Raw genomic sequence first — 19,853 nt, forward strand, 5'->3', positions numbered from 1 at the left:
ATGTATTGTTCGAATTTTATAATATATGAAGATCGTTTTATTTCTCTAACTCTAAACTCCAATTGGGAAATAAGGCTTGAATTAATCATTATGCATCACTTATATGTCGTCTTAGGCCTACCTCTGGCTCAACGAGGCTCTGTGCATTTAGGGCGTTTATCTTAAAACAATGTGTTTGTTGTCTCAATTAGTGCAACGCTCTAACTTGGGTTCTCTTTTGCTTTTACTTTTATTTTACCCTTCCCCAATGGTTGATCTGTAGACCATGGTTTACCATACGAGATCAAATGACGCTCTTCCAAATGAGAATCACAAAGGGAAGAAGAAAGCGACTAATGAGAAGGTTATGAGTAAGACTATTGAAAAGAAACATCCTTCAGACGAGTTGGTCTCAAGCCTAAACCAGAAAATAAAGAAGTTAGAAGAGGAGGTGTCGGATATGCGCGAGTGGGCCAAGTTGTTACTCTCTGTCGATCCCACTCTGGAGACAAACATAGATAAGTCGCCTGTCACAAGTCAAGCCACTCTCCAAGATAACCCTCCACTCACTCATCCTCCACCAACTTACCCCACATCTCAAAATCAACCAAGCTCCATTCAAATACCTCTAGAGAACACTCACATTTCAAATTACTCATATCCTTCTCAATGTCATGCTTATGGTTCCAGACCTCCATATCTTACTCCGAGCCTGCCGAGTCCTCCCTCACACGCTCCTCAATATCAAACACCTCTACACCAAGTCCCTTGGTATTATGCGCCACTTCAAATGCCTCCACATCAAATGCCTCCATCTCAAAGGCCTCCTCTACCATATCAAAAGCCTACTTATCATGTTCACAATGTCAAAACCCTCACTCAAAAACATATTTGCAAAAATCTATTCAACGTGGAGAAAAGGCCCATCAAAATTTACACTCCTTTGACTGAGCCCATGGTAAATTCTATGAAAAGTTAAGGATTGCTGGTCACATCGCCCTTGTAAGTGAAATAAGGATGAATACACGTGGAAGGTGAATTGAAACTTCTAAGGTTTGTGCTTACCACTCAGGGATGAAAGGACATACCATAGAAGAATGTCGTGATCTGAAAGACAAGATTCAGCAATTGATTGATATCAAGATCATACGCTTGGAGGACTTGGCACCAAAGAAATCCCAACAATGAGCATGTCGAAGCTCATTTGAAGCAGTTTCCAATAAGAGCCTTGAGCCATTTAAGTTTATGATTTCTACATTCAGGCACCCATATTAGCATATGGGAAATAAAGTTGGTCATAATATGTCATTTTCAGTATTGGTTAAGAATGTTCTGTTTTATGCTCTCTGTATTTGGAACTACGTCAGACCTGATTCCCGTTTAAGAGGGGATACGTAGGCGCTCCTTTGGAGTTCGGTCTTATCATAATAAAAATCTCATTTTCCCCCTTTGATTGTGTAACTGGGCAGAATTTTTGAGAGGGTCTCAAAAATTCCCTCAAAGAGCATTCTCCTTGCTAAATCTCGATACTGCGGCAGAATTTTTGAGAGGGTCTCAAAAATTCCTTCAAACAGTATTCTCCTTGATAAATCTCGATACTGGTGCAGAATTTTTGAAAGAGTTCAAAAAATTCTTTCAAGGACATATTTTTCTTGCAAATCAAGACTGGGTAGAATTTTTGAGATCCTTTCAAAAATTCATAACAATCAAGCTACAATCTACATCGAAAATTAGAATAGCAGAGGTTCTACACTGGGGCAGAAATTTTGAGGGGACCTCAAAAATTTTGACAACACTTCAAAAGACATTTTAGCAGACGTCAAAGGAGCATTAAGCATATTTCTTGATTTTAGCATGGAGGCAAAATCTTAAATTTTACATATTGACTTATTTCAGATTAAGCATAAAACAAAAATTACAATCTCACAAAGGCTAGATTTTAGGTCGGTTGTTATAACACGTTTACCCTAGTTTTTATAGCTAAGCGAATATAGACCGATTTTTATAACAATCACACGTAAAAAATAAAAATGAAAATAAATAAATAAAGAAACAGTTAGCACGTCTATCCCCCTCCCCCTTAGAAGATCCCCAAGTTATTCATATATAGAGTTAGAGAGTTTAGAGAGTTATTACAAGATTACTACAGAACCGAATGGGAGCAAACAACAAAAAAAATTAAATTAAAGCAAAATATAAAATTCCATCCAAATCTCTTAACCGGGCGACTCTTCAACTTGAAAATTTCAAGTTCGAAACCTGTTAGACAGAATAATACCCAAACACAAGATCATAACCATATAGATAGCAACACAAAAGTTATTCATAGCAAAACACACAAATTTTTTGAACTAGTAATAGAACATATAAGATCACACGTGAAAAGAGAAAGGGTAAGGAAACTAACTCGGATGCTTTCTTTTGTTTATTTTCGAACACACAACAACTAACAAAGTAATGCAAGGCAAAATTTAGACTAGTGAAGAGAACTAACCAATTAAGCAGAAAATAGTTATCAGCAATGCAGACGAACTTAATCCGATACTAGACCCGAACACAACAATATCGAATAAAAAAGCACTTAGAATGTTCACCGGAATCTAATTCTTTTTTAAGAGTAGCGAGCAATATTTTTAAACTATTCAAGAGTAAGGCATGAGCAAGTTAGGATGTGAGTAATGTCGAGAGGTGTAGAGATGTCCGGATATGAGAGTGTGTATGAATGAGGGAAGAGTCTAATTTATATAGTAGAAGAGGGACCTAAAATATAAGGAAAGGAATAAATTGAAGGGATCAATTAATATATTTTCCCTAAAATAAGAGAGCACGAAATCAGTCCCATTCAAATAAATTTTTACCAAAAATGAGACAAGTCACAATTTGCACAACTTAAATAAGGTAAGGAAGTACCAATCGAAAATAACCAACAAATTACCAATGTAAAATTGGAAGGAGAAATATATTTTATTTTCTTAAACTAAGAACTAAATCAGCAAAATGATTCTTTACTCATTTAATATTTTTACTAAATAAAATCAATTAACAATCTTTTTTCACACATAAAAAAGGAACAATTATTTAAGGACGATATTACACAACTCAATCAAATTCCAATTATACAGCTTTCTCACATTTTACCATCAAACTAAATACAATACGAAATAAATTAAGGGCAAGTTACAAATCATGAAATCCCGTTTTAAAAGTTTGAAGCCGGACAAAATTACAGCATGATCAGTAAACAAATAGCTCTATTTAGCTAAGGGAACAATCAATTAAGGACATCAGCTATCACTCCAGCTTATCAAAACTAGCAACCCCAATAACATTAAAACCTAGGATATACTACTATCTATAGAGAAATAGGTAACATAGAGGTATATTGACATTCCAAGTAAAAAAAATGAAATATTTTATCAATACATAAATTCTAAAATCGGAAAATCACAGAGAAGATAACAAATAGTAGCTCAGTTTGCAATCAAGGTAGCATGCATAAAATTTATATATCAGAAAAATAGAAATTCAACTTGTAGAAGAAGCACAAAGTTATTAAAAGATGAAATAATAATTTAGGAGACATGTACCCGGACGGATCTGTTAAAGATCCGTCTTTTAACCCGCTTGAAACTTTCAAAAAAAAAACTTCGTCGGAGCTCGCTTGTTCGCTGGTTGTTGTCGCTCGTCCACGCCGGCAAGAGAAAAGGTTTCACCGGCTGGAAGCGCCGGAGTTCGCTGCTGTTGCTGCCTGGTTGCTGTCTCCGTGCAGCTGCGTCACTGGCTGGATCTCGCTGGTTGCAGCTGTCTGGTTGCTGCTGCTGTTGGCTGCTCGTTGTTCGCTGATTGCTGCTGATCGGAGGTGCTGCTGGACGCCAGTGAGCCTCCTCGGAGTTGCTGGCTGCTGCTCGCCAGGCTGCTGGTTGCTGCTGCTTCTCCTCGTGCTGGCTGCTGCTGCCAGTGTTGTTGGCTGCTTCTGCTGCTGTTTCTCGCCGGAAGGGAGGAGAAACAAGAAAGATGAGATGGAGAAGAAGGGAGGAGAGGGAAGGAGATAAAGAAGAGGAGAAGGCTGCTGGCCAGTCGGAGCAGCTGCCTGGGATAGTTTCTTCGGAATCGAGAAGAAGAGAGAAAGAGGGGAGGCGCTGCATGGAGAGAGAAGAAAGGAAGAGTGAAGTGAATAGATTTAGGGTAGTCTTTTAGGATTTAAAATAGGAAATATGAGAGGAATTATTTATGTCCGTCGGATCAAGATTAGATGTAGGGCTCAGATTTAAAGGAGAAGGATAAACGGTTCAGATTGAAAGATTAGGCTCTTTGAAATCAGATTGGCTATAATTGAAAAAAAAATGAAATGTGGCTATAATTGAAATAAAATTGAAATTGAATAGGCTAGAATTGAAAGAAACTAGAATAAATATGTTATAAGTTAAATGATTTTGAGGAAATTTTTAAGAAATGCTATTTCAATTAAATACTACACATATCATAATATTTTTTATATAATTAAAATCACTTAAATTTTGAAACATTTAAATAAAATAAATACTTTTAGCTTTACTAATAATTAAAAATATTTTAATAGTATTTACGATAATTTTTATAAAGCATGCATACTAAATATATAATTTTTTTAGATAAAATCGATTAAAATTTTAAACTCAACATATATTTAAAAATACGTATATAATCGAATAGCATTCCTAAAAAGGGTTAAAGGTCGGTCAAAATTGGGTGTCAACAGCTGCCCCTTGGTTGCTTGAGAATGAAGGATGAATTGTCGGGCAACCAACGTTGACTTAGTAGCCGATTTTGTCCGACCGACGAGAGATGTCAGTAGGATTAATTGAAATGATATAAGGTTGAAAAGGGGTACGACCGAGACTTTGGTATTAAGCCGCCTACGTATCTCTGGTTATACGAGAATCAGGTCGTGTTTAGTTCTAGACTCAGGAGCGGACCAAACTCCTAAGAATTAAAAGAGCGGTACGGTATTCAAACGGGAACGATATTGGCTTGAATGGATAAGGTTAGAGTAGCAAGAAATGCATGATAGGGATTTCCAGTTTACAATGCAGAATTCGATGAGAAACGGTAATATGAGTAGCCAAGGGTTAAATAAAAACGATAATATGGGTAGCAAAGAATTTGATAGGGCTATTGTTGCGATAGACGTAAACACGATAATTGTAGCCGAGAGGGAGATTGATCTCGCCTGAAAAATGTCAGTCTATGCAAATCTGTAGCTTGTAATATAACTAAATAACATTGTTAGAGCAAATGTATCAAATAAACGGTAAAAGTAAACATGATGCAATTTCCCATAACGACAATGATGTTTGCCATAAGACTATGAAAATGATGTCTTAGGCTATGATGTCTAGGGCCATGATACGCAAAAATTATATCCTCAGGTCATGAAATGATGTCTGCGGGCCATGAAAGATGATGCCTTTAGACTATGACACTTTTGGATCATGATAAGCAGAAAGTAAATCCTTAGGCCATGATATGATGTCCGCAGGCCATGAAAATGATGCCTTTAGACCATGACGCCTTAGGAATAAAATAATGAATAAAGAAAGCGTATCTATAATTCGGGCATCTGTTGATACTTGTAGCCTTTTTTTTTATTCGAACATATGCAATTCTCTAGCACAATGCAATTTCGGGCACATGCAATATCGGGCACATGCAGATGATGTAATTCTCGGGCACATGCAAATCTTGGGCACAATGTAATCTCGGGCACAATGCAATCTCGGGCATATGCAAATGATGCAATTCTCGGGCACATGCAGATCTCGGGCACAATGTAATCTTGGGCTCAATGCAATCTCGGGCTCAATGCAATCTCAGGCACAATGCAATCTTGAGCACATGCATATGATGCAATTCTCGGGCACATGCAGATGATGCAATTCTCGGGCACATGCAGATCTCCGGCACAATGCAATCCTCGGGCACATGCATATGATGCAATTCTCGAGCACATGCAGATGATGCAATTCTCGGGCACATGCAAATGATGCAATTCTCGGACACATGCAGATCTCGGGCACAATGTAATCTCGGCCTCAATGCAATCTCGGGCTCAATGCAATCTCGGGCACAATGCAATCTCGGGCACATGCATATGATGCAATTCTCGGGCACATGCAGATGATGCAATTCTCGGGCACAATGCAATCCTCGGGCACATGCAATGATGTAATTCTCGGGCACATGCAATAGTTGATTTGAGGCATAGACCTTCGTCTTATTGAAAGGATTGAGTGTTATTTGTTGACGAATTCAGAATATTATAGCTTTGACCCCTCGTCCTATTGTAAGAAGTGGGTGCAGTTGATTTGTTGGGCTTGATATAAAGTAGCTTGATTCTTTCGTCTGATTGGAAAGATGTACCAATAATTAGCGATCTGTCGGACTCAAAATAACTTGGTCCTTCATTCATGTTAGAAGGATAGGGTGCCGTTTATTGACGATTTGTCGAGCTCTAAACAACTTGGTCCTTCATCCTGTCGGAAGGATAGTATGTCATTTGACTGGCGATTTAGGCTCAGTATAGAGTAATTCGGTCCTTCATCGCGTCGGAAGGATAATATGCCATTTGACTGGCGATTGTCGGGCTCAAATTAACTTGATCCTTCATATTGTTGGAAGGATAGTATGCCATTTGACTGGTGATTGAGATCAATATAGATAAGTTGGGTCCTTCGCCATTGATTAGCGATTTGTCGGATATATTGGCACATTGATCCTTCAAGTAGTGTTGCAGTTGCTTCTTGTATATGTACCTGTCTTTTCTGCATTCAAAGAAAAATAGTTAGTTAAGGGGAGGTTGATCTGTATCCCTGATTCAACGTAGCATGCTCCTTTGACGTCTGCTAAAATGTCTTTTGAAGTGTTGTCAAAAATTTTAAGGTCCCCTCAAAATTTTCTGCCCTAGTGTAGAACCTCTGCTATTCTGATTTTCGATGTAGATTGTAGCTTGATTGTTATGAATTTTTGAAAGGATCTCAAAAATTATGCCCCAGTCTTGATTTGCAAGAAAAATATGTCCTTGAAAGAATTTTTTGAACTCTTTCAAAAATTCTGCACCAGTATCGAGATTTACCAAGGAGAATAATGTTTGAAGGAATTTTTGAGACCCTCTCAAAAATTCTGCCCCAATTACACAATCAAAGGGGGAAAATGAGATTTTTATTATGATAAGACCGAACTCCAAAGGAGCGCCTACGTATCCCCTCTTAAACGGGAATCAGGTCTGACGTAGTTCCAAATACAGAGAGCATAAAACAAAGCATTCTTAACCAATACTGAAAATGACATATTATGACCAACTTTATTGCCCATATTCTAATATGGGTGCCTGAATGTAGAAAACATAAACTTAAATGGCTCAAGGCTCTTATTGGAAACTGCTTCAAATGAGCTTCGACATGCTCATTGTTGGGATTTCTTTGGTGCCAAGTCCTCCAAGCGTATGATCTTGGTATCAATCAATTGCTGAATCTTGTTTTTCAGATCACGACATTCTTCTATGGTATGTCCTTTCATCCCTGAGTGGTAAGCACAAACCTTAGAAGTTTCAATCCACCTTCCACGTGTATTCATCTTTATTTCACTGACAGGGGGGATGTGACCAGCAATCCTCAACTTTTCATAGAATTTATCCATGGGCTCAGTCAAAGGAGTGTAAATTTTGATGGGCCTTTTCTCCACGTTGAATAGATTTTTGCAAATATGTTTTTGAGTGAGAGTTTTGACATTGTGAACATGATAAGTAGGCTTTTGATATGGTAGAGGAGGCCTTTGGGATGGAGGCATTTGATATGAAGGCATTTGAAATGGCGCATAATACCAAGGGACTTGGTGTAGAGGTGTTTGATATTGAGGAGCGTGTAAACGAGGACTCGGCAGGCTCGGAGTAAGATATGGAGGTCTGGAACCATAAGCATGACATTGAGGAGGATATGAGTAATTTGAAATGTGAGTGTTCTCTAGAGGTATTTGAATGGAGCTTGGTTGATTTTGAGATGTGGGGTAAGTTGGTGGAGGATGAGTGAGTGGAGGGTTATCTTGGAGAGTGGCTTGACTTGTGACAGGCGACTTATCTATGTTTGTCTCCAGAGTGGGATCGACAGAGAGTAACAACTTGGCCCACTCGCGCATATTCGACACCTCCTCTTCTAACTTCTTTATTTTCTGTTTTAGGCTTGAGACCAACTCGTTTGAAGGATGTTTCTTTTCAATAGTCTTACTCATAACCTTCTTATTAGTCACTTTCTTCTTCCCTTTGTGATTCTCATTTGGAAGAGCGTCATTTGATCTCGTATGGTAAACCATGGTCTACAGATCAACCATTGGGGAAGGGTAAAATAAAAGTAAAAGCAAAAGAGAACCCAAGTTAGAGCGTTGCATTAATTGAGACAACAAACACATTGTTTTAAGAAAAACGCCCTAAATGCAAAGAGCCTCGTTGAGCCAGAGGTAGGCCAAAGACGACATATAAGTGATGCACAATAATTAATTCAAGCCTTATTTGCCAATTGGAGTTTAGAGTTAGAGAAATAAAAACGATCTTTATTTATTATAAAATTTGAACAATACATCATAATTGAAAAACAAAACTGAAATAAACTAAGGGAAAATAGGGTAATAATGGGAAAGTCATCCTAAATTCTGAAAATCTTGAAGATATTGGTTCCAAGAGCTTGGCGCCAATTGACTTCTTGTATAGGGAGTGACTTCATTCTTGATCTTCAACACGTTGCGTGCCCATATGTTTTCCCTTTCATCAGTGAGCCCATAGTATCCTTCCTCACTCACATCTCTGTCTTTGACCTCTTTTAGGATCCATATGTAATACTCACGTGTGCATAAGGCTTGTCGTGCACCCATAGGAATGGTTAACACTCGCTCCCATCTTCGAAGTATGATGTGGACTTGGGGTTTATCTAATCCAAATTCATACTTAAACTGCTCCATGTCAGACCAGAGTGGTATTACCTGAGTTCGCCCAAATTGGCGGAGTACTCGAAGAGGAGTGTATGGTTGAACACCTTTTAAGCCAATGAGCTCAATGAAGTATCGGTCATCGCCTCTTACTATTGCATGAGGGGTGGACAACCAATGGAGCTTCCATTGGATGCGGTAGCTCTCGAGCTTTGTCAAAAATATCTGCCAGTCTATGAATCCTACAGGGGCAGTGAAAGCTATCATTCTTCTTGGATGATTATCAATCTTGTTGCCATAACCAAGAAAAATGTCTACCACATCAGACCGTAGGTAGAAGTGTTCAATAGCCCATAATTGCAGCAAAATGTTGCATCCCTCGAAAAATATCCGACCATCGACGCATGCTGACAAACTCCTCATTATTTCTGCCAAGATCATAGGTACTAGGGTTTTCCTAGGTTTGCCCTCTCTTTGGACTAAATCTCGAACTACATAACCCAAGCGTGTGTCAATCTTCCACCTTATGTTAGGAAAAACCAAGGATCCTAATAGGGCAATGGCAAAGGCAATTAGACGATATGTTTCCCATTCCTCGACGGAACATTCAAACTCATCAATAAAAGAGTAATAACTATTATCTCGGCCAAAGCGTGAATACAGAAAGTCGAAATGAATCCACCCAAGGTCTAGAGTAGGCAATGTTGGATTTGATTTCATTCCCAAACCTTTTAGAAACTCCCTCGATGATGGCCTATATGGTACTATCATTTCACACTCGTGGTATGGCATGTCAATGAAACCACTTATCTCCTCAATCGTTGGTGCCAAGTCGAAATCCACGAATTTGAAGACCATCCTCACAGGGTCCCAAAATTCTAGCAAGGCCCTAATCAAGTAAGGGTTTGGTATGACAAAGATGAGGTATGTAAGACCGCCCAACAGCTGACGAATCTCTCTTTCGCGATCCCTCTTAATATCAATCCACCAGCTTCTTAGCTTATAGTTTACATCTACGACCATTTGCGGGTTTGGGGAGTTGAAAATGTCCATGACTCTGCAAACAAAATAACAAACGATTTCTAAACTCCATTTTGACAAATTTGGCTTAATTTAATTATTATGACCACATTGACACATAAGTATGCAATTTGTCTAAAGGGTGTTGGGGCCCTTTAGACAATAAGGTGGCTACTAATTATGTGGATTGACATCAAGGGTCAAACCACCTAGGGTTTATGCATCATGTATGACCTAATCAAGATTTCTAAGAGTTGGCTTGACACAGACTTGAAATGGATTCTATGCGAGAAGGCTCGTGGTTTCACGGTAGTAAAACTATCCGTTCCGTCCACGCATATGCCGACTCTCTATAATTGGGTATTTGAAGTGAATTAGAGTAGTTGTGAGATGTGCAAAGGCACAACATCACGGTAAATAAAAAAAAGGAAGAGGGTCCCAATTGGGGGAAGTATGAGCGGAATGTCAGTTTATCAAAGCGGTAACATTTAGCAATTCGAGTGAAAGCGATAACATATAGGCAATTTTATGAAAGCGGTAAATAAGTAAATAAATACACGCATAAATAAAAGGACGTAAACATATCAAATAATAGAGAATCAAGCAAATAAGGAAATAGGGTATGAGATCATGCAAACAAGTAAACAAATAAGGGAAAAAGGGAATGGGCGAAACATGGAAATAAACAAATAAGGAAGAAGGGAAAGGGGTGAAACATGAAAAATAGAAAATAAATAAGAAAACAAATAAACAAGGAAAACGAATAACAACTTAACATGCCACTAATCAAACAAATAATGAAATAACCAAGTAAACCCCACTGACATCTCTCGTCGGTCGGACAAAATCGGCTACTAAGTCAACGTTGGTTGCCCGACAATTCATCCTTCATTCTCAAGCAACCAAGGGGCAGCTGTTGACACCCAATTTTGATCGACCTTTAACCCTTTTTGGGAATGCTATTCGATTATATACGTATTTTTAAATATATGCAGCAGCCAGCACGAGGAGAAGCTGCAGCAACCAGTAGCCTGGCGAGCAGCAGCCAGCAACTCCGAGGAGGCTCACTGGCGTCCAGCAGCACCTCCGATCAGCAGCAGCCAGCGAACAACGAGCAGCCAACAGCAGCAGCAACCAGACAGCTGCAACCAGCGAGATTCAGCCAGTGACGCAGCTGCACGGAGACAGCAGCCAGGCAACAACAGCAGCGAACTCCGGCGCTTCCAGCCGGTGAAACCTTTTCTCTTGCCGGCGTGGACGAGCGACAACAACCAGCGAACAAGCGAGCTCCGACGAAGTTTTTTTTTCGAAAGTTTCAAGCGGGTTAAAAGACGGATCTTTAATAGATCCGTCCGGGTACATGTCTCCTAAATTATTATTTCATCTTTTAATAACTTTGTGCTTCTTCTACAAGTTGAATTTCTATTTTTCTGATATATAAATTTTATGAATGCTACCTTGATTGCAAACTGAGCTACTATTTGTTATCTTCTCTGTGATTTTCCGATTTTAGAATTTATGTATTGATAAAATATTTCATTTTTTTTACTTGGAATGTCAATATACCTCTATGTTACCTATTTCTCTATAGATAGTAGTATATCCTAGGTTTTAATGTTATTGGGGTTGCTAGTTTTGATAAGCTGGAGTGATAGTTGATGTCCTTAATTGATTGTTCCCTTAGCTAAATAGAGCTATTTGTTTACTGATCATGCTGTAATTTTGTCCGGCTTCAAACTTTTAAAACGGGATTTCATGATTTGTAACTTGCCCTTAATTTATTTCGTATTGTATTTAGTTTGATGGTAAAATGTGAGAAAACTGTATAATTGGAATTTGATTGAGTTGTGTAATATCGTCCTTAAATAATTGTTCCTTTTTTATGTGTAAAAAAAGATTGTTAATTGATTTTATTTAGTAAAAATATTGAATGAGTAAAGAATCATTTTGCTGATTTAGTTCTTAGTTTAAGAAAATAAAATATATTTCTCCTTCCAATTTTACATTGGTAATTTGTTGGTTATTTCCGATTGGTACTTCCTTACCTTATTTAAGTTGTGCAAATTGTGACTTGTCTCATTTTTGGTAAAAAATTATTTGAATGGGACTGATTTCGTGCTCTCTTATTTTAGGGAAAATATATTAATTGATCCCTTCAATTTATTCCTTTCCTTATATTTTAGGCCCCTCTTCTACTATATAAATTAGACTCTTCCCTCATTCATACACACTCTCATATCCGGACATCTCTACACCTCTGGACATTGCTCACACCCGCTCACATTGCTCATACTTGAAAATAAAATATATCACTCTCACATCCCAACCTTTGACTCACGGACTAAAATACTAAGAGAATATATTACTCTCTACTAAAAAGAATTAAGTGCTTTCGGTTAAAGCTAAAATTCTTCTTTGTGTTGCTATTTTGCTGTGTTCGGGTCGTTTTCGAATTAAGTTTATCTTCATTGCTGATTTACTAAACGGCTTAATCGGTTAGTATATTTCTATACATTTAATTTTCTGTTTTACATCAATATTATTTACTGGTATGCATGAATCCAAAATAGGTTTTAATAAGTAAAGGAAGCATCCGGGTCGGTTTTCTATTTCTTTTTCCTATGGATGTTTACGTGTGTGTGATTGGTTGCTACAATTTCAGTCTAAATATGTAAATGGTTGTTATTATGTAGTTACTTTTAGTGTATTGTTCTTATCAATTAACAGGTTCCGAACTTGAAGCTTCAAGTTGAAGAGTCGCCAGGAGACTAGATTATTTAATGTATTTTTGAATTGGTACTTATTATTTATTTCGGTTTATAATATTTGTATAAATTTGTAAACTATCCTATATATATGATATAACTTGGGGGTCGTCTGAGGGGGGGAGGGGACTTACATGCTACTTGTTATATTATCGCAACCTACTTATTATTAGAAAGCACGCCTATGAAAATGTGACTTGATTTCATTCTTCACTCTAAATCGAATAAAATAAAATAAAAATTTGATCTTGCCGTTGTTTTATTACTTTTAAATGTTGTTTAAATGTTAGCTTTTTCTATGCTGGCCGCTTATATTTAACGTTAATTAATTATATACTAAAATATATTAATAAACTTATGTGATATGCCTCTTAGCATATAATAATAAATTAAAGTGTGATATTTACATGTTGATATATGTTGCCGTGTTTGGTGAATCACAACTCTCTTGTATAAAATGTATAAAAATGATAAAATAGACAACTGATTTGCTTAATAATTTGTCTCGCCTTGGAAACAACTTGGACCCATGCTTGTAGGATTCTATTAGTCTTTCCGTACTCTATTTAAGGGTTTAATAATCTGTTTAAATAAAATAGATACCATGCTATCGGTTTGATAAAATTTCAGCATGTTAATTAAATAGTTTAGCTAAACAGTCTTTTAATAATTTTGCATGTTAATAATCTTTTTTTTATCTTAGAAATCATGCCCATTAGGATTTAATAAATAAAATAATATTGACTAATCAATAAATGTTTTCAATTTGTTAAATAATTAAATGATCTCCAATGTGCTAATTAATTTGAAATCCTGCCTATTGGAATTAATTAATTTGTCATGTTAAATATTATCTATGTGCACATCTCTGAATATAATAAATTGCATGCATGAGTATTTTTGCATCTTTAAACACTTAAATATCTCGCCGTCTCTTTTAAAAATATGCATAGTAAATCACTGTTTTAAAATCAATAGTTAATCGTCTGCTCAAAGATTTTCTACAATTATTTGTTTTCTGCCACTTAAATTAGTTTCTTTTGCGCTAATAATACCATGTGTTACTATTAGAAATAAAAAATAAAAATGCATATCTTCTGCACTTGTTATTTGTCTTCCTAATTAAAATCGGCTATTGATTATACTCTGCAACTACTAAGCTGCTGTAAATAAAATAAATTTAAACATTAATAATCTGTTAGTTTTTTTTTTAATATTTTGCCCATTTGCATTATTGTAAAGTGCCCCTTTTTTAAGTTAATTATTTACTGAGTTAGTCTAATAAGCTCCTCATCACTTGTAATATTTTTTACCTTTTAAAATTAATTAAATGTTATATTGAATGTTGCTTGTTTATGCACACACTAAGCATGCGACCTTTTCACTCTATCTGTGTTTGCTTTCATGTCTAATAAAATTTAGAGGCCAATATGAGATTTACGTGCTAAGTGTTGTCCTATTTGTTTGACTTGGTGTATAGGTGGGCCTATTAGGATTTTATCTTTGTCTAACTTCACCCTAATAGTAGTCCAATGCCTCTTGGACCTTAAGTGGGGACGATAGGCACCTCGTAAAGACGTAAAGCATGCGGTGGTGGGGTAGGGATAGTTCAGGCCCTATGGAGATGATGACATCGACTCAGGCTTGAAGAGACAAAACTTTGGTTTTGTCTGTCCCTACACGGAAGCCTATTGAAAAAATAAAGAAAAGTCGAGTGCTGATCCTAAAGTCCTTCATAGTCTCCCTTTCCTTTGTCCCTTTATTTGTTTATAATAATTATATTTATTTGGGGTAGTTTAACTAAAATAAAAATGTTTGCTTATCTATTTGTGTAATTTCTATCTCCTCGCTTATCTCCTTATTGTTTAATATTTATTTGTTGACTTAGTCTTGCATACTCAATTAATTAATTAAAATAACTAAAGTTTCCTTAATTGTTTAATATTATGTTATCACCTAGTTGCATGTTTAACTAATTAATTAAAATAGTTAAAGTGCTCTTAATTGCTTAATGTTGTTATCACCTAGTTTTGCATGCTTAATTTTATTAAATTAATAAATAAATTGATTTTAATTGTTTAATATTTATTCATCACCTAGTAATCATGCTAATTAAATAACCAAATAATGAAGTGACCTTAAATGCTACTTGTAACCCCCACATATTGCATGAGACACGACCGGGACCCACATTTGTGGACCTCGAGGGATGCCTAATACCTTCCCCTCGAGGTAACTTGAACCCTTACCCTGATCTCTAGTTCGTTGACCTTAGCTAGACTTAGTTAGGTTAGATAGGTGCCCTAACGCGCCTTAATTCGTTAGGTGGCGACTCTTCAATCACCCAAAGCCCAAAAGAGTTGTTAGGTCGTGCACCCAAAACCCGTTTTGAGAAAATCGGGGCGCGACACTATGCAAGTTATCGCATAATGATCATTAGGGGTTGTACATGACCGGGTTGGTTCGAATTTTTCAAATATCAAACCAAACCATTTGTGTAAAAATTTTAAATTTATAAACCAAACCAAACTAATAAAATTCAGATTTTTCCGGGTTTTTAAACTTTGGGTTGGTTCGGGTTTTTCAAATACCAAACCAAACCATTGTGTTGAATTTTTAAATTTATAAATCAAACCAAACTAATAAACCTCGGATATTTTTGGTAAAATTTGCATACAAACATATAATTAATTTGTGCTCCAAATATTTCTTTAGTTCAATCAAATTACAATTATCTAAGGTGTTTCTTAAGAAAACAACACAAAATATGAGATGAGTGATGACACTAAAATATTCAATAAATAATAATAATGAAATCATCATATAAAATAAATATTGCAAAGTCATAATGAAAATGATCATAATTTAAAAGTACTAAATCATGCTAAAATAAGTTTAATAAGTATTAGTTACATTACTAAATATTTAAGGAAAATTAAAATTAGATTATGTATTTTAATTGTCTAAACCAATGTAAAACTAATGAACAAATATTCAATATTATTGTCATTTTTAGTGTTGAATTGATTTTCTTTTGCATTAGTATTAATTTGATTTTGATTTAAGTTTTATTATAATTATCAACATCTATGAACTATAATCTTTATTGGACCATTCCGAATTCTAAGTTTTAAACTTGAAATAATATATTAAAAGATAAAAAACTATGAAATAGTATAAGAAATATCTTAAAATTATATCAATGTAAATATTTTTATGTATAAAATAAAATTTTAAAATTACAGATATAATGTCGGGTTGGTTTGGTCTCGGGTTGTTTTTTTTTAGTTAAAATCAAATCAACCCAAATATAGTCGGGTTTTTTTTTTTCAATACCAAACCAAGTCAAACCAAACCACTAGTCGGACTTTTCATTCGGTTTGACTCGATTTGCAGTTTGGTTCGGTTTTCAGTTCAATTTTGTACACCCCTAATGATCATATACAAGCCATCTTAAGGAAGACATAAATTGATCAAATTTCTATTTAACTTTTGCAAAACACTTCTCTCATTCGACAACAACTTCTTAATACGTATGCAAATGTGAAAAGGTGGAGACTACTAAGGTGAAAAAGAATATGAAAAACTCAAGACAAGAAATATTTTGAAATCACACTTGACATTTAAATTATGAGTTATGACATATTAAACAAAAGAAACTTTTATCAAATTGAATACTTGATATACACGAGCAACATACATGTCCGAGTATATAAATATCGTTATAACAACTCCATACAACTTAGCATGGGACACACCGCACACGTGCCCAAGACTAGTTAATAAAAACAATGGAGTTGGTGGTACCAAAATCAGCTCAACGATACCTTTCACAATCTTGCACACTAGTCTACGATAATGCCGTTAAAATTGCTTTCATCAAGGCGCTTCCAAAGAATGTAACACTTGTAGAGCCTCCTATGAAACGATTTGCAGTTTGATTTAGTTCCAAAAACATTAGAAGCACTAAGGTTGGACCGGATGTTCCTGTGATCGATTTTGTCTTGCACAAACCAAGTACATTTTGGAGGATTTATGGGGCCAATTCGGTTGTACAAGTTAAAAAAGACGTTATGTGTTTAGCGTTTGTTGGTCGAGACCAAACATGGGAACCATCAATTGTGATAGGAGGATATCAATTGGAAGAGAACTTGTTGGTATTTGACCTTCCAAGAAAGAAGATAGGTTTCGGCTCCTCACTCAAGCTCCAACAAACATCATGCTCCATGTACGATAATATCATTCAAGCTTAAGAGTCTATTTGAATTGACTTATTTTAAGTAAAAATATCTTTAAAGAACTCTGCATTGTTTGATATAGTAAAAAAGTATTTTTAAGCACCTATTTGTAAGTCAAAAAGTAAAAAATAAGCGAAAAAACATACTAACTTTTAGGCTCTATGTACCATTCTAGTTTTCATATTTCTTGCAATAAGTAATAAATAATAGCTCCACATCTATTATACATATTTTTTATCTTCACCAGCTTAGTTTACAAACACCAATGATGTGGTAGAAAATATACTAACACAATAAACTGAAGATAGGCTTCGATCCCCAGATAGTACATTTTATAATTGTGCAATTTTAAAAACCAACGAGTTCGATCAATATTTTCCAAAAAAAAAAAATTAAAAATTTAGTTTAGGAATATGTATTCCTGGTGGTGATATATTATTCATGAAGGGAGACAAAACCATGGCTAAATACTTAACTAACAAATAAATTGGCCTTGTCATATATATTTGATCCTCATATTTGGTAGTTGCAATTTATCCAACATGAAAGAACCTTTAATTAGCACCTGCCGGGATCTCACCAAATCGAGAGTTTGTCAGCAAAAGGTGGAACACATGTTAACAGTAACCAAAGCTATGAACACTTGGATCGCACTTTATTAAATTCAACGTAACTTGGCCGGCCATGTGGGAGAACTCCATATTTAATTTCTCGTTTGGATCGGATCACACTTCATTAAATTCAAAGTCAAGCTGTAATAATAGAGTTTCACTCCCAAGGTCAAACTGAATAAACAAAACTGATCGAGTTACTCTCTCAATCGTACAGGAATAAGACTCATCAACCCTACAATACATTACGGTAATAGGGCAAAGAACTCCTTTAGTACCCGTAAAATTCACAGTCCACCTTGGTGGTGGAAGTTTGTAGGTGGATTGTGAAAGAGGTTACCACAGCTCAACTTACAAACCGGCTATTTGTAAGTCCAAACAATGTTCTTTTGCCAAGGTTGAGTCTTATTCCTGTACTGGAGACTACACCTGCCTCTCTAAACCAGCTCGACCACGGCCTGGATGCAACAACAATACTTGCCATTCTTTTGTTGTAAATCCTGTTATTAATACTTACACGTACAGTGCAGAACTCGCTGAGGATGTGTTGGTAATTGGTGTACAGCCAATCATCCTCGTCTCTAAGCCAAGATTTATCTTCACTTGCGTTGAGTCTTATATAATGGAACGTCTCGCCAAAGGAGTCACAGGTATTGAATTATATTATATATGTGACTGTCTCATCTAAGAAAAGTACTTTATATGGTCGTTAGAGAGACCATACCTTTTAATTATTCTTAATTATGTGTTAATCACAGGAATTGCAGGTTTTGGATACAATAGTACAATTTCCATTCCTAATCAATTTGCTTTATTAGACTCAAGATTCAGCAGGAAATTTGGTATTTGCTTGAGCTCATCTACAAGATCTAGTGGAGTTATTTTCGTTGGTTCTACTCCATATTATGTTTACTATCCTAAGATTGATATCTCCAAGAATCTTGTCTATACCCCACAAGTCACAAAACCCAGCGACTGGATGAATCCTTCGGAGTACCATGTCAAAGTTTCATCCATTCGAATAGCAGGAAAAGACGTGCCACTTAATAAAACATTGTTATTTATTAATGAGCAAGGAACAAGAATCAGCACAACAACACCTTTCACAATTTTGGACACTAGCATTTATGAAGCTGTTAAAACTGCTTTCATTAAGGCGCTTCCTAAGAATGTGACAATGGTAGATCCTCCTATAAAGCGATTTGGAGTTTGCTTTAGTTCCAAAAACATTAGAAGTACAAATGTTGGACCAGATGTTCCTGTAATCGATTTTGTCTTTCATAAGCAGAGTGCATTTTGGAGGATTTATGGGACAAATTCAGTGGTACAAGTTAGTAAGGACGTTATGTGTTTAGCATTTGTGGGACAAGACCAATCATTGGCACCATCGATTGTGATAGGAGGGCATCAATTGGAAGAGAACCTATTGATATTTGACCTTCCACATAAGAAGATAGGTTTCAGCTCATCACTCAAGCTCCAACAAACATCATGTTCTAAGTACGATAACTTCTCTAAGAATTAACGACAACCTTCTTACCGAGGCAAATGATGAACTCTTATTTTCATTTTTATGTTTCCATTTCTTCTTCTTATTACTTTTTGTGCTCATTGGAATTAATAACAGTAGCATGTTGAGCTTATTAAGTTGTACTAATAAGATAACTTAAATCCTAGTAACACCTTTTTAAAAAACTGAGGGTAGGGGAAGGGGATACAATGTGGGGAATCGAATCCTCACCAACAAGGTGGGAGTTCAAATAGCCAACCAACTGAGCTACTAAGATTCCCGAGGCTATATGGTCTACAAATATTAGCCTTGAAATTAGTTGTAATTATAGGTATTTAAAGTTTTCTCCTTATTGTTAGTCAAATTGGTAATATCCTCTACCATGGAAGTTGTGTATATACTTGTATTCAAGTGTTTTTGATGCAGGCTTGTAGGTTAACTTACCTACACATGGATATATAATATCAGACAGGATGAGTTGCACCATATGCTTATTTAGAAGTTGTGTTAATTAAGTTAAATTTTTGCCTTGGAAAAACAATATGCTTAAAGTCAGAGTCAACTAAAAGGTGGTGCGCGCAACAATATTTAATTTCTCCTTTGGATCACACTTTATTAGATTCAAAGTCAAGTTGTGATGTGTAAGAAATAAGGAACCATTAAAGAGTTTCACTCCCAAGGTCAAACCGAATAAACAAAATTGAGTCATATATTCCTTATATTATACTCCCTCACTTGTGATTCTAAATTTAAAGTAATTTAATTTAAGTTTCTTATT

The 19,853-nt window shown here is 35.9% G+C and overlaps 1 protein-coding gene and 2 pseudogenes across 1 annotated transcript in view; 2 read left to right on the top strand and 1 right to left on the bottom strand.

Moving 5' to 3' along the window:
• The window catches only part of LOC125823610 (probable aspartic proteinase GIP2), a 35,325-nt pseudogene extending 18,356 nt beyond the window's left edge, over positions 1 to 16,969 (top strand).
• The window catches only part of LOC125823662 (uncharacterized), a 608,951-nt gene that overhangs the window by 486,773 nt on the left and 102,325 nt on the right, over positions 1 to 19,853 (bottom strand). The window lies entirely within an intron of this gene.
• LOC125823611 (probable aspartic proteinase GIP2) lies at positions 17,639 to 19,090 on the top strand (annotated as a pseudogene).

Source organism: Solanum verrucosum, unplaced genomic scaffold, assembly GCF_900185275.1.
Source record: "Solanum verrucosum unplaced genomic scaffold, falcon-dt-bn FXZP01000093.1, whole genome shotgun sequence".
Classification (NCBI taxonomy): Eukaryota; Viridiplantae; Streptophyta; class Magnoliopsida; order Solanales; family Solanaceae; genus Solanum; species Solanum verrucosum.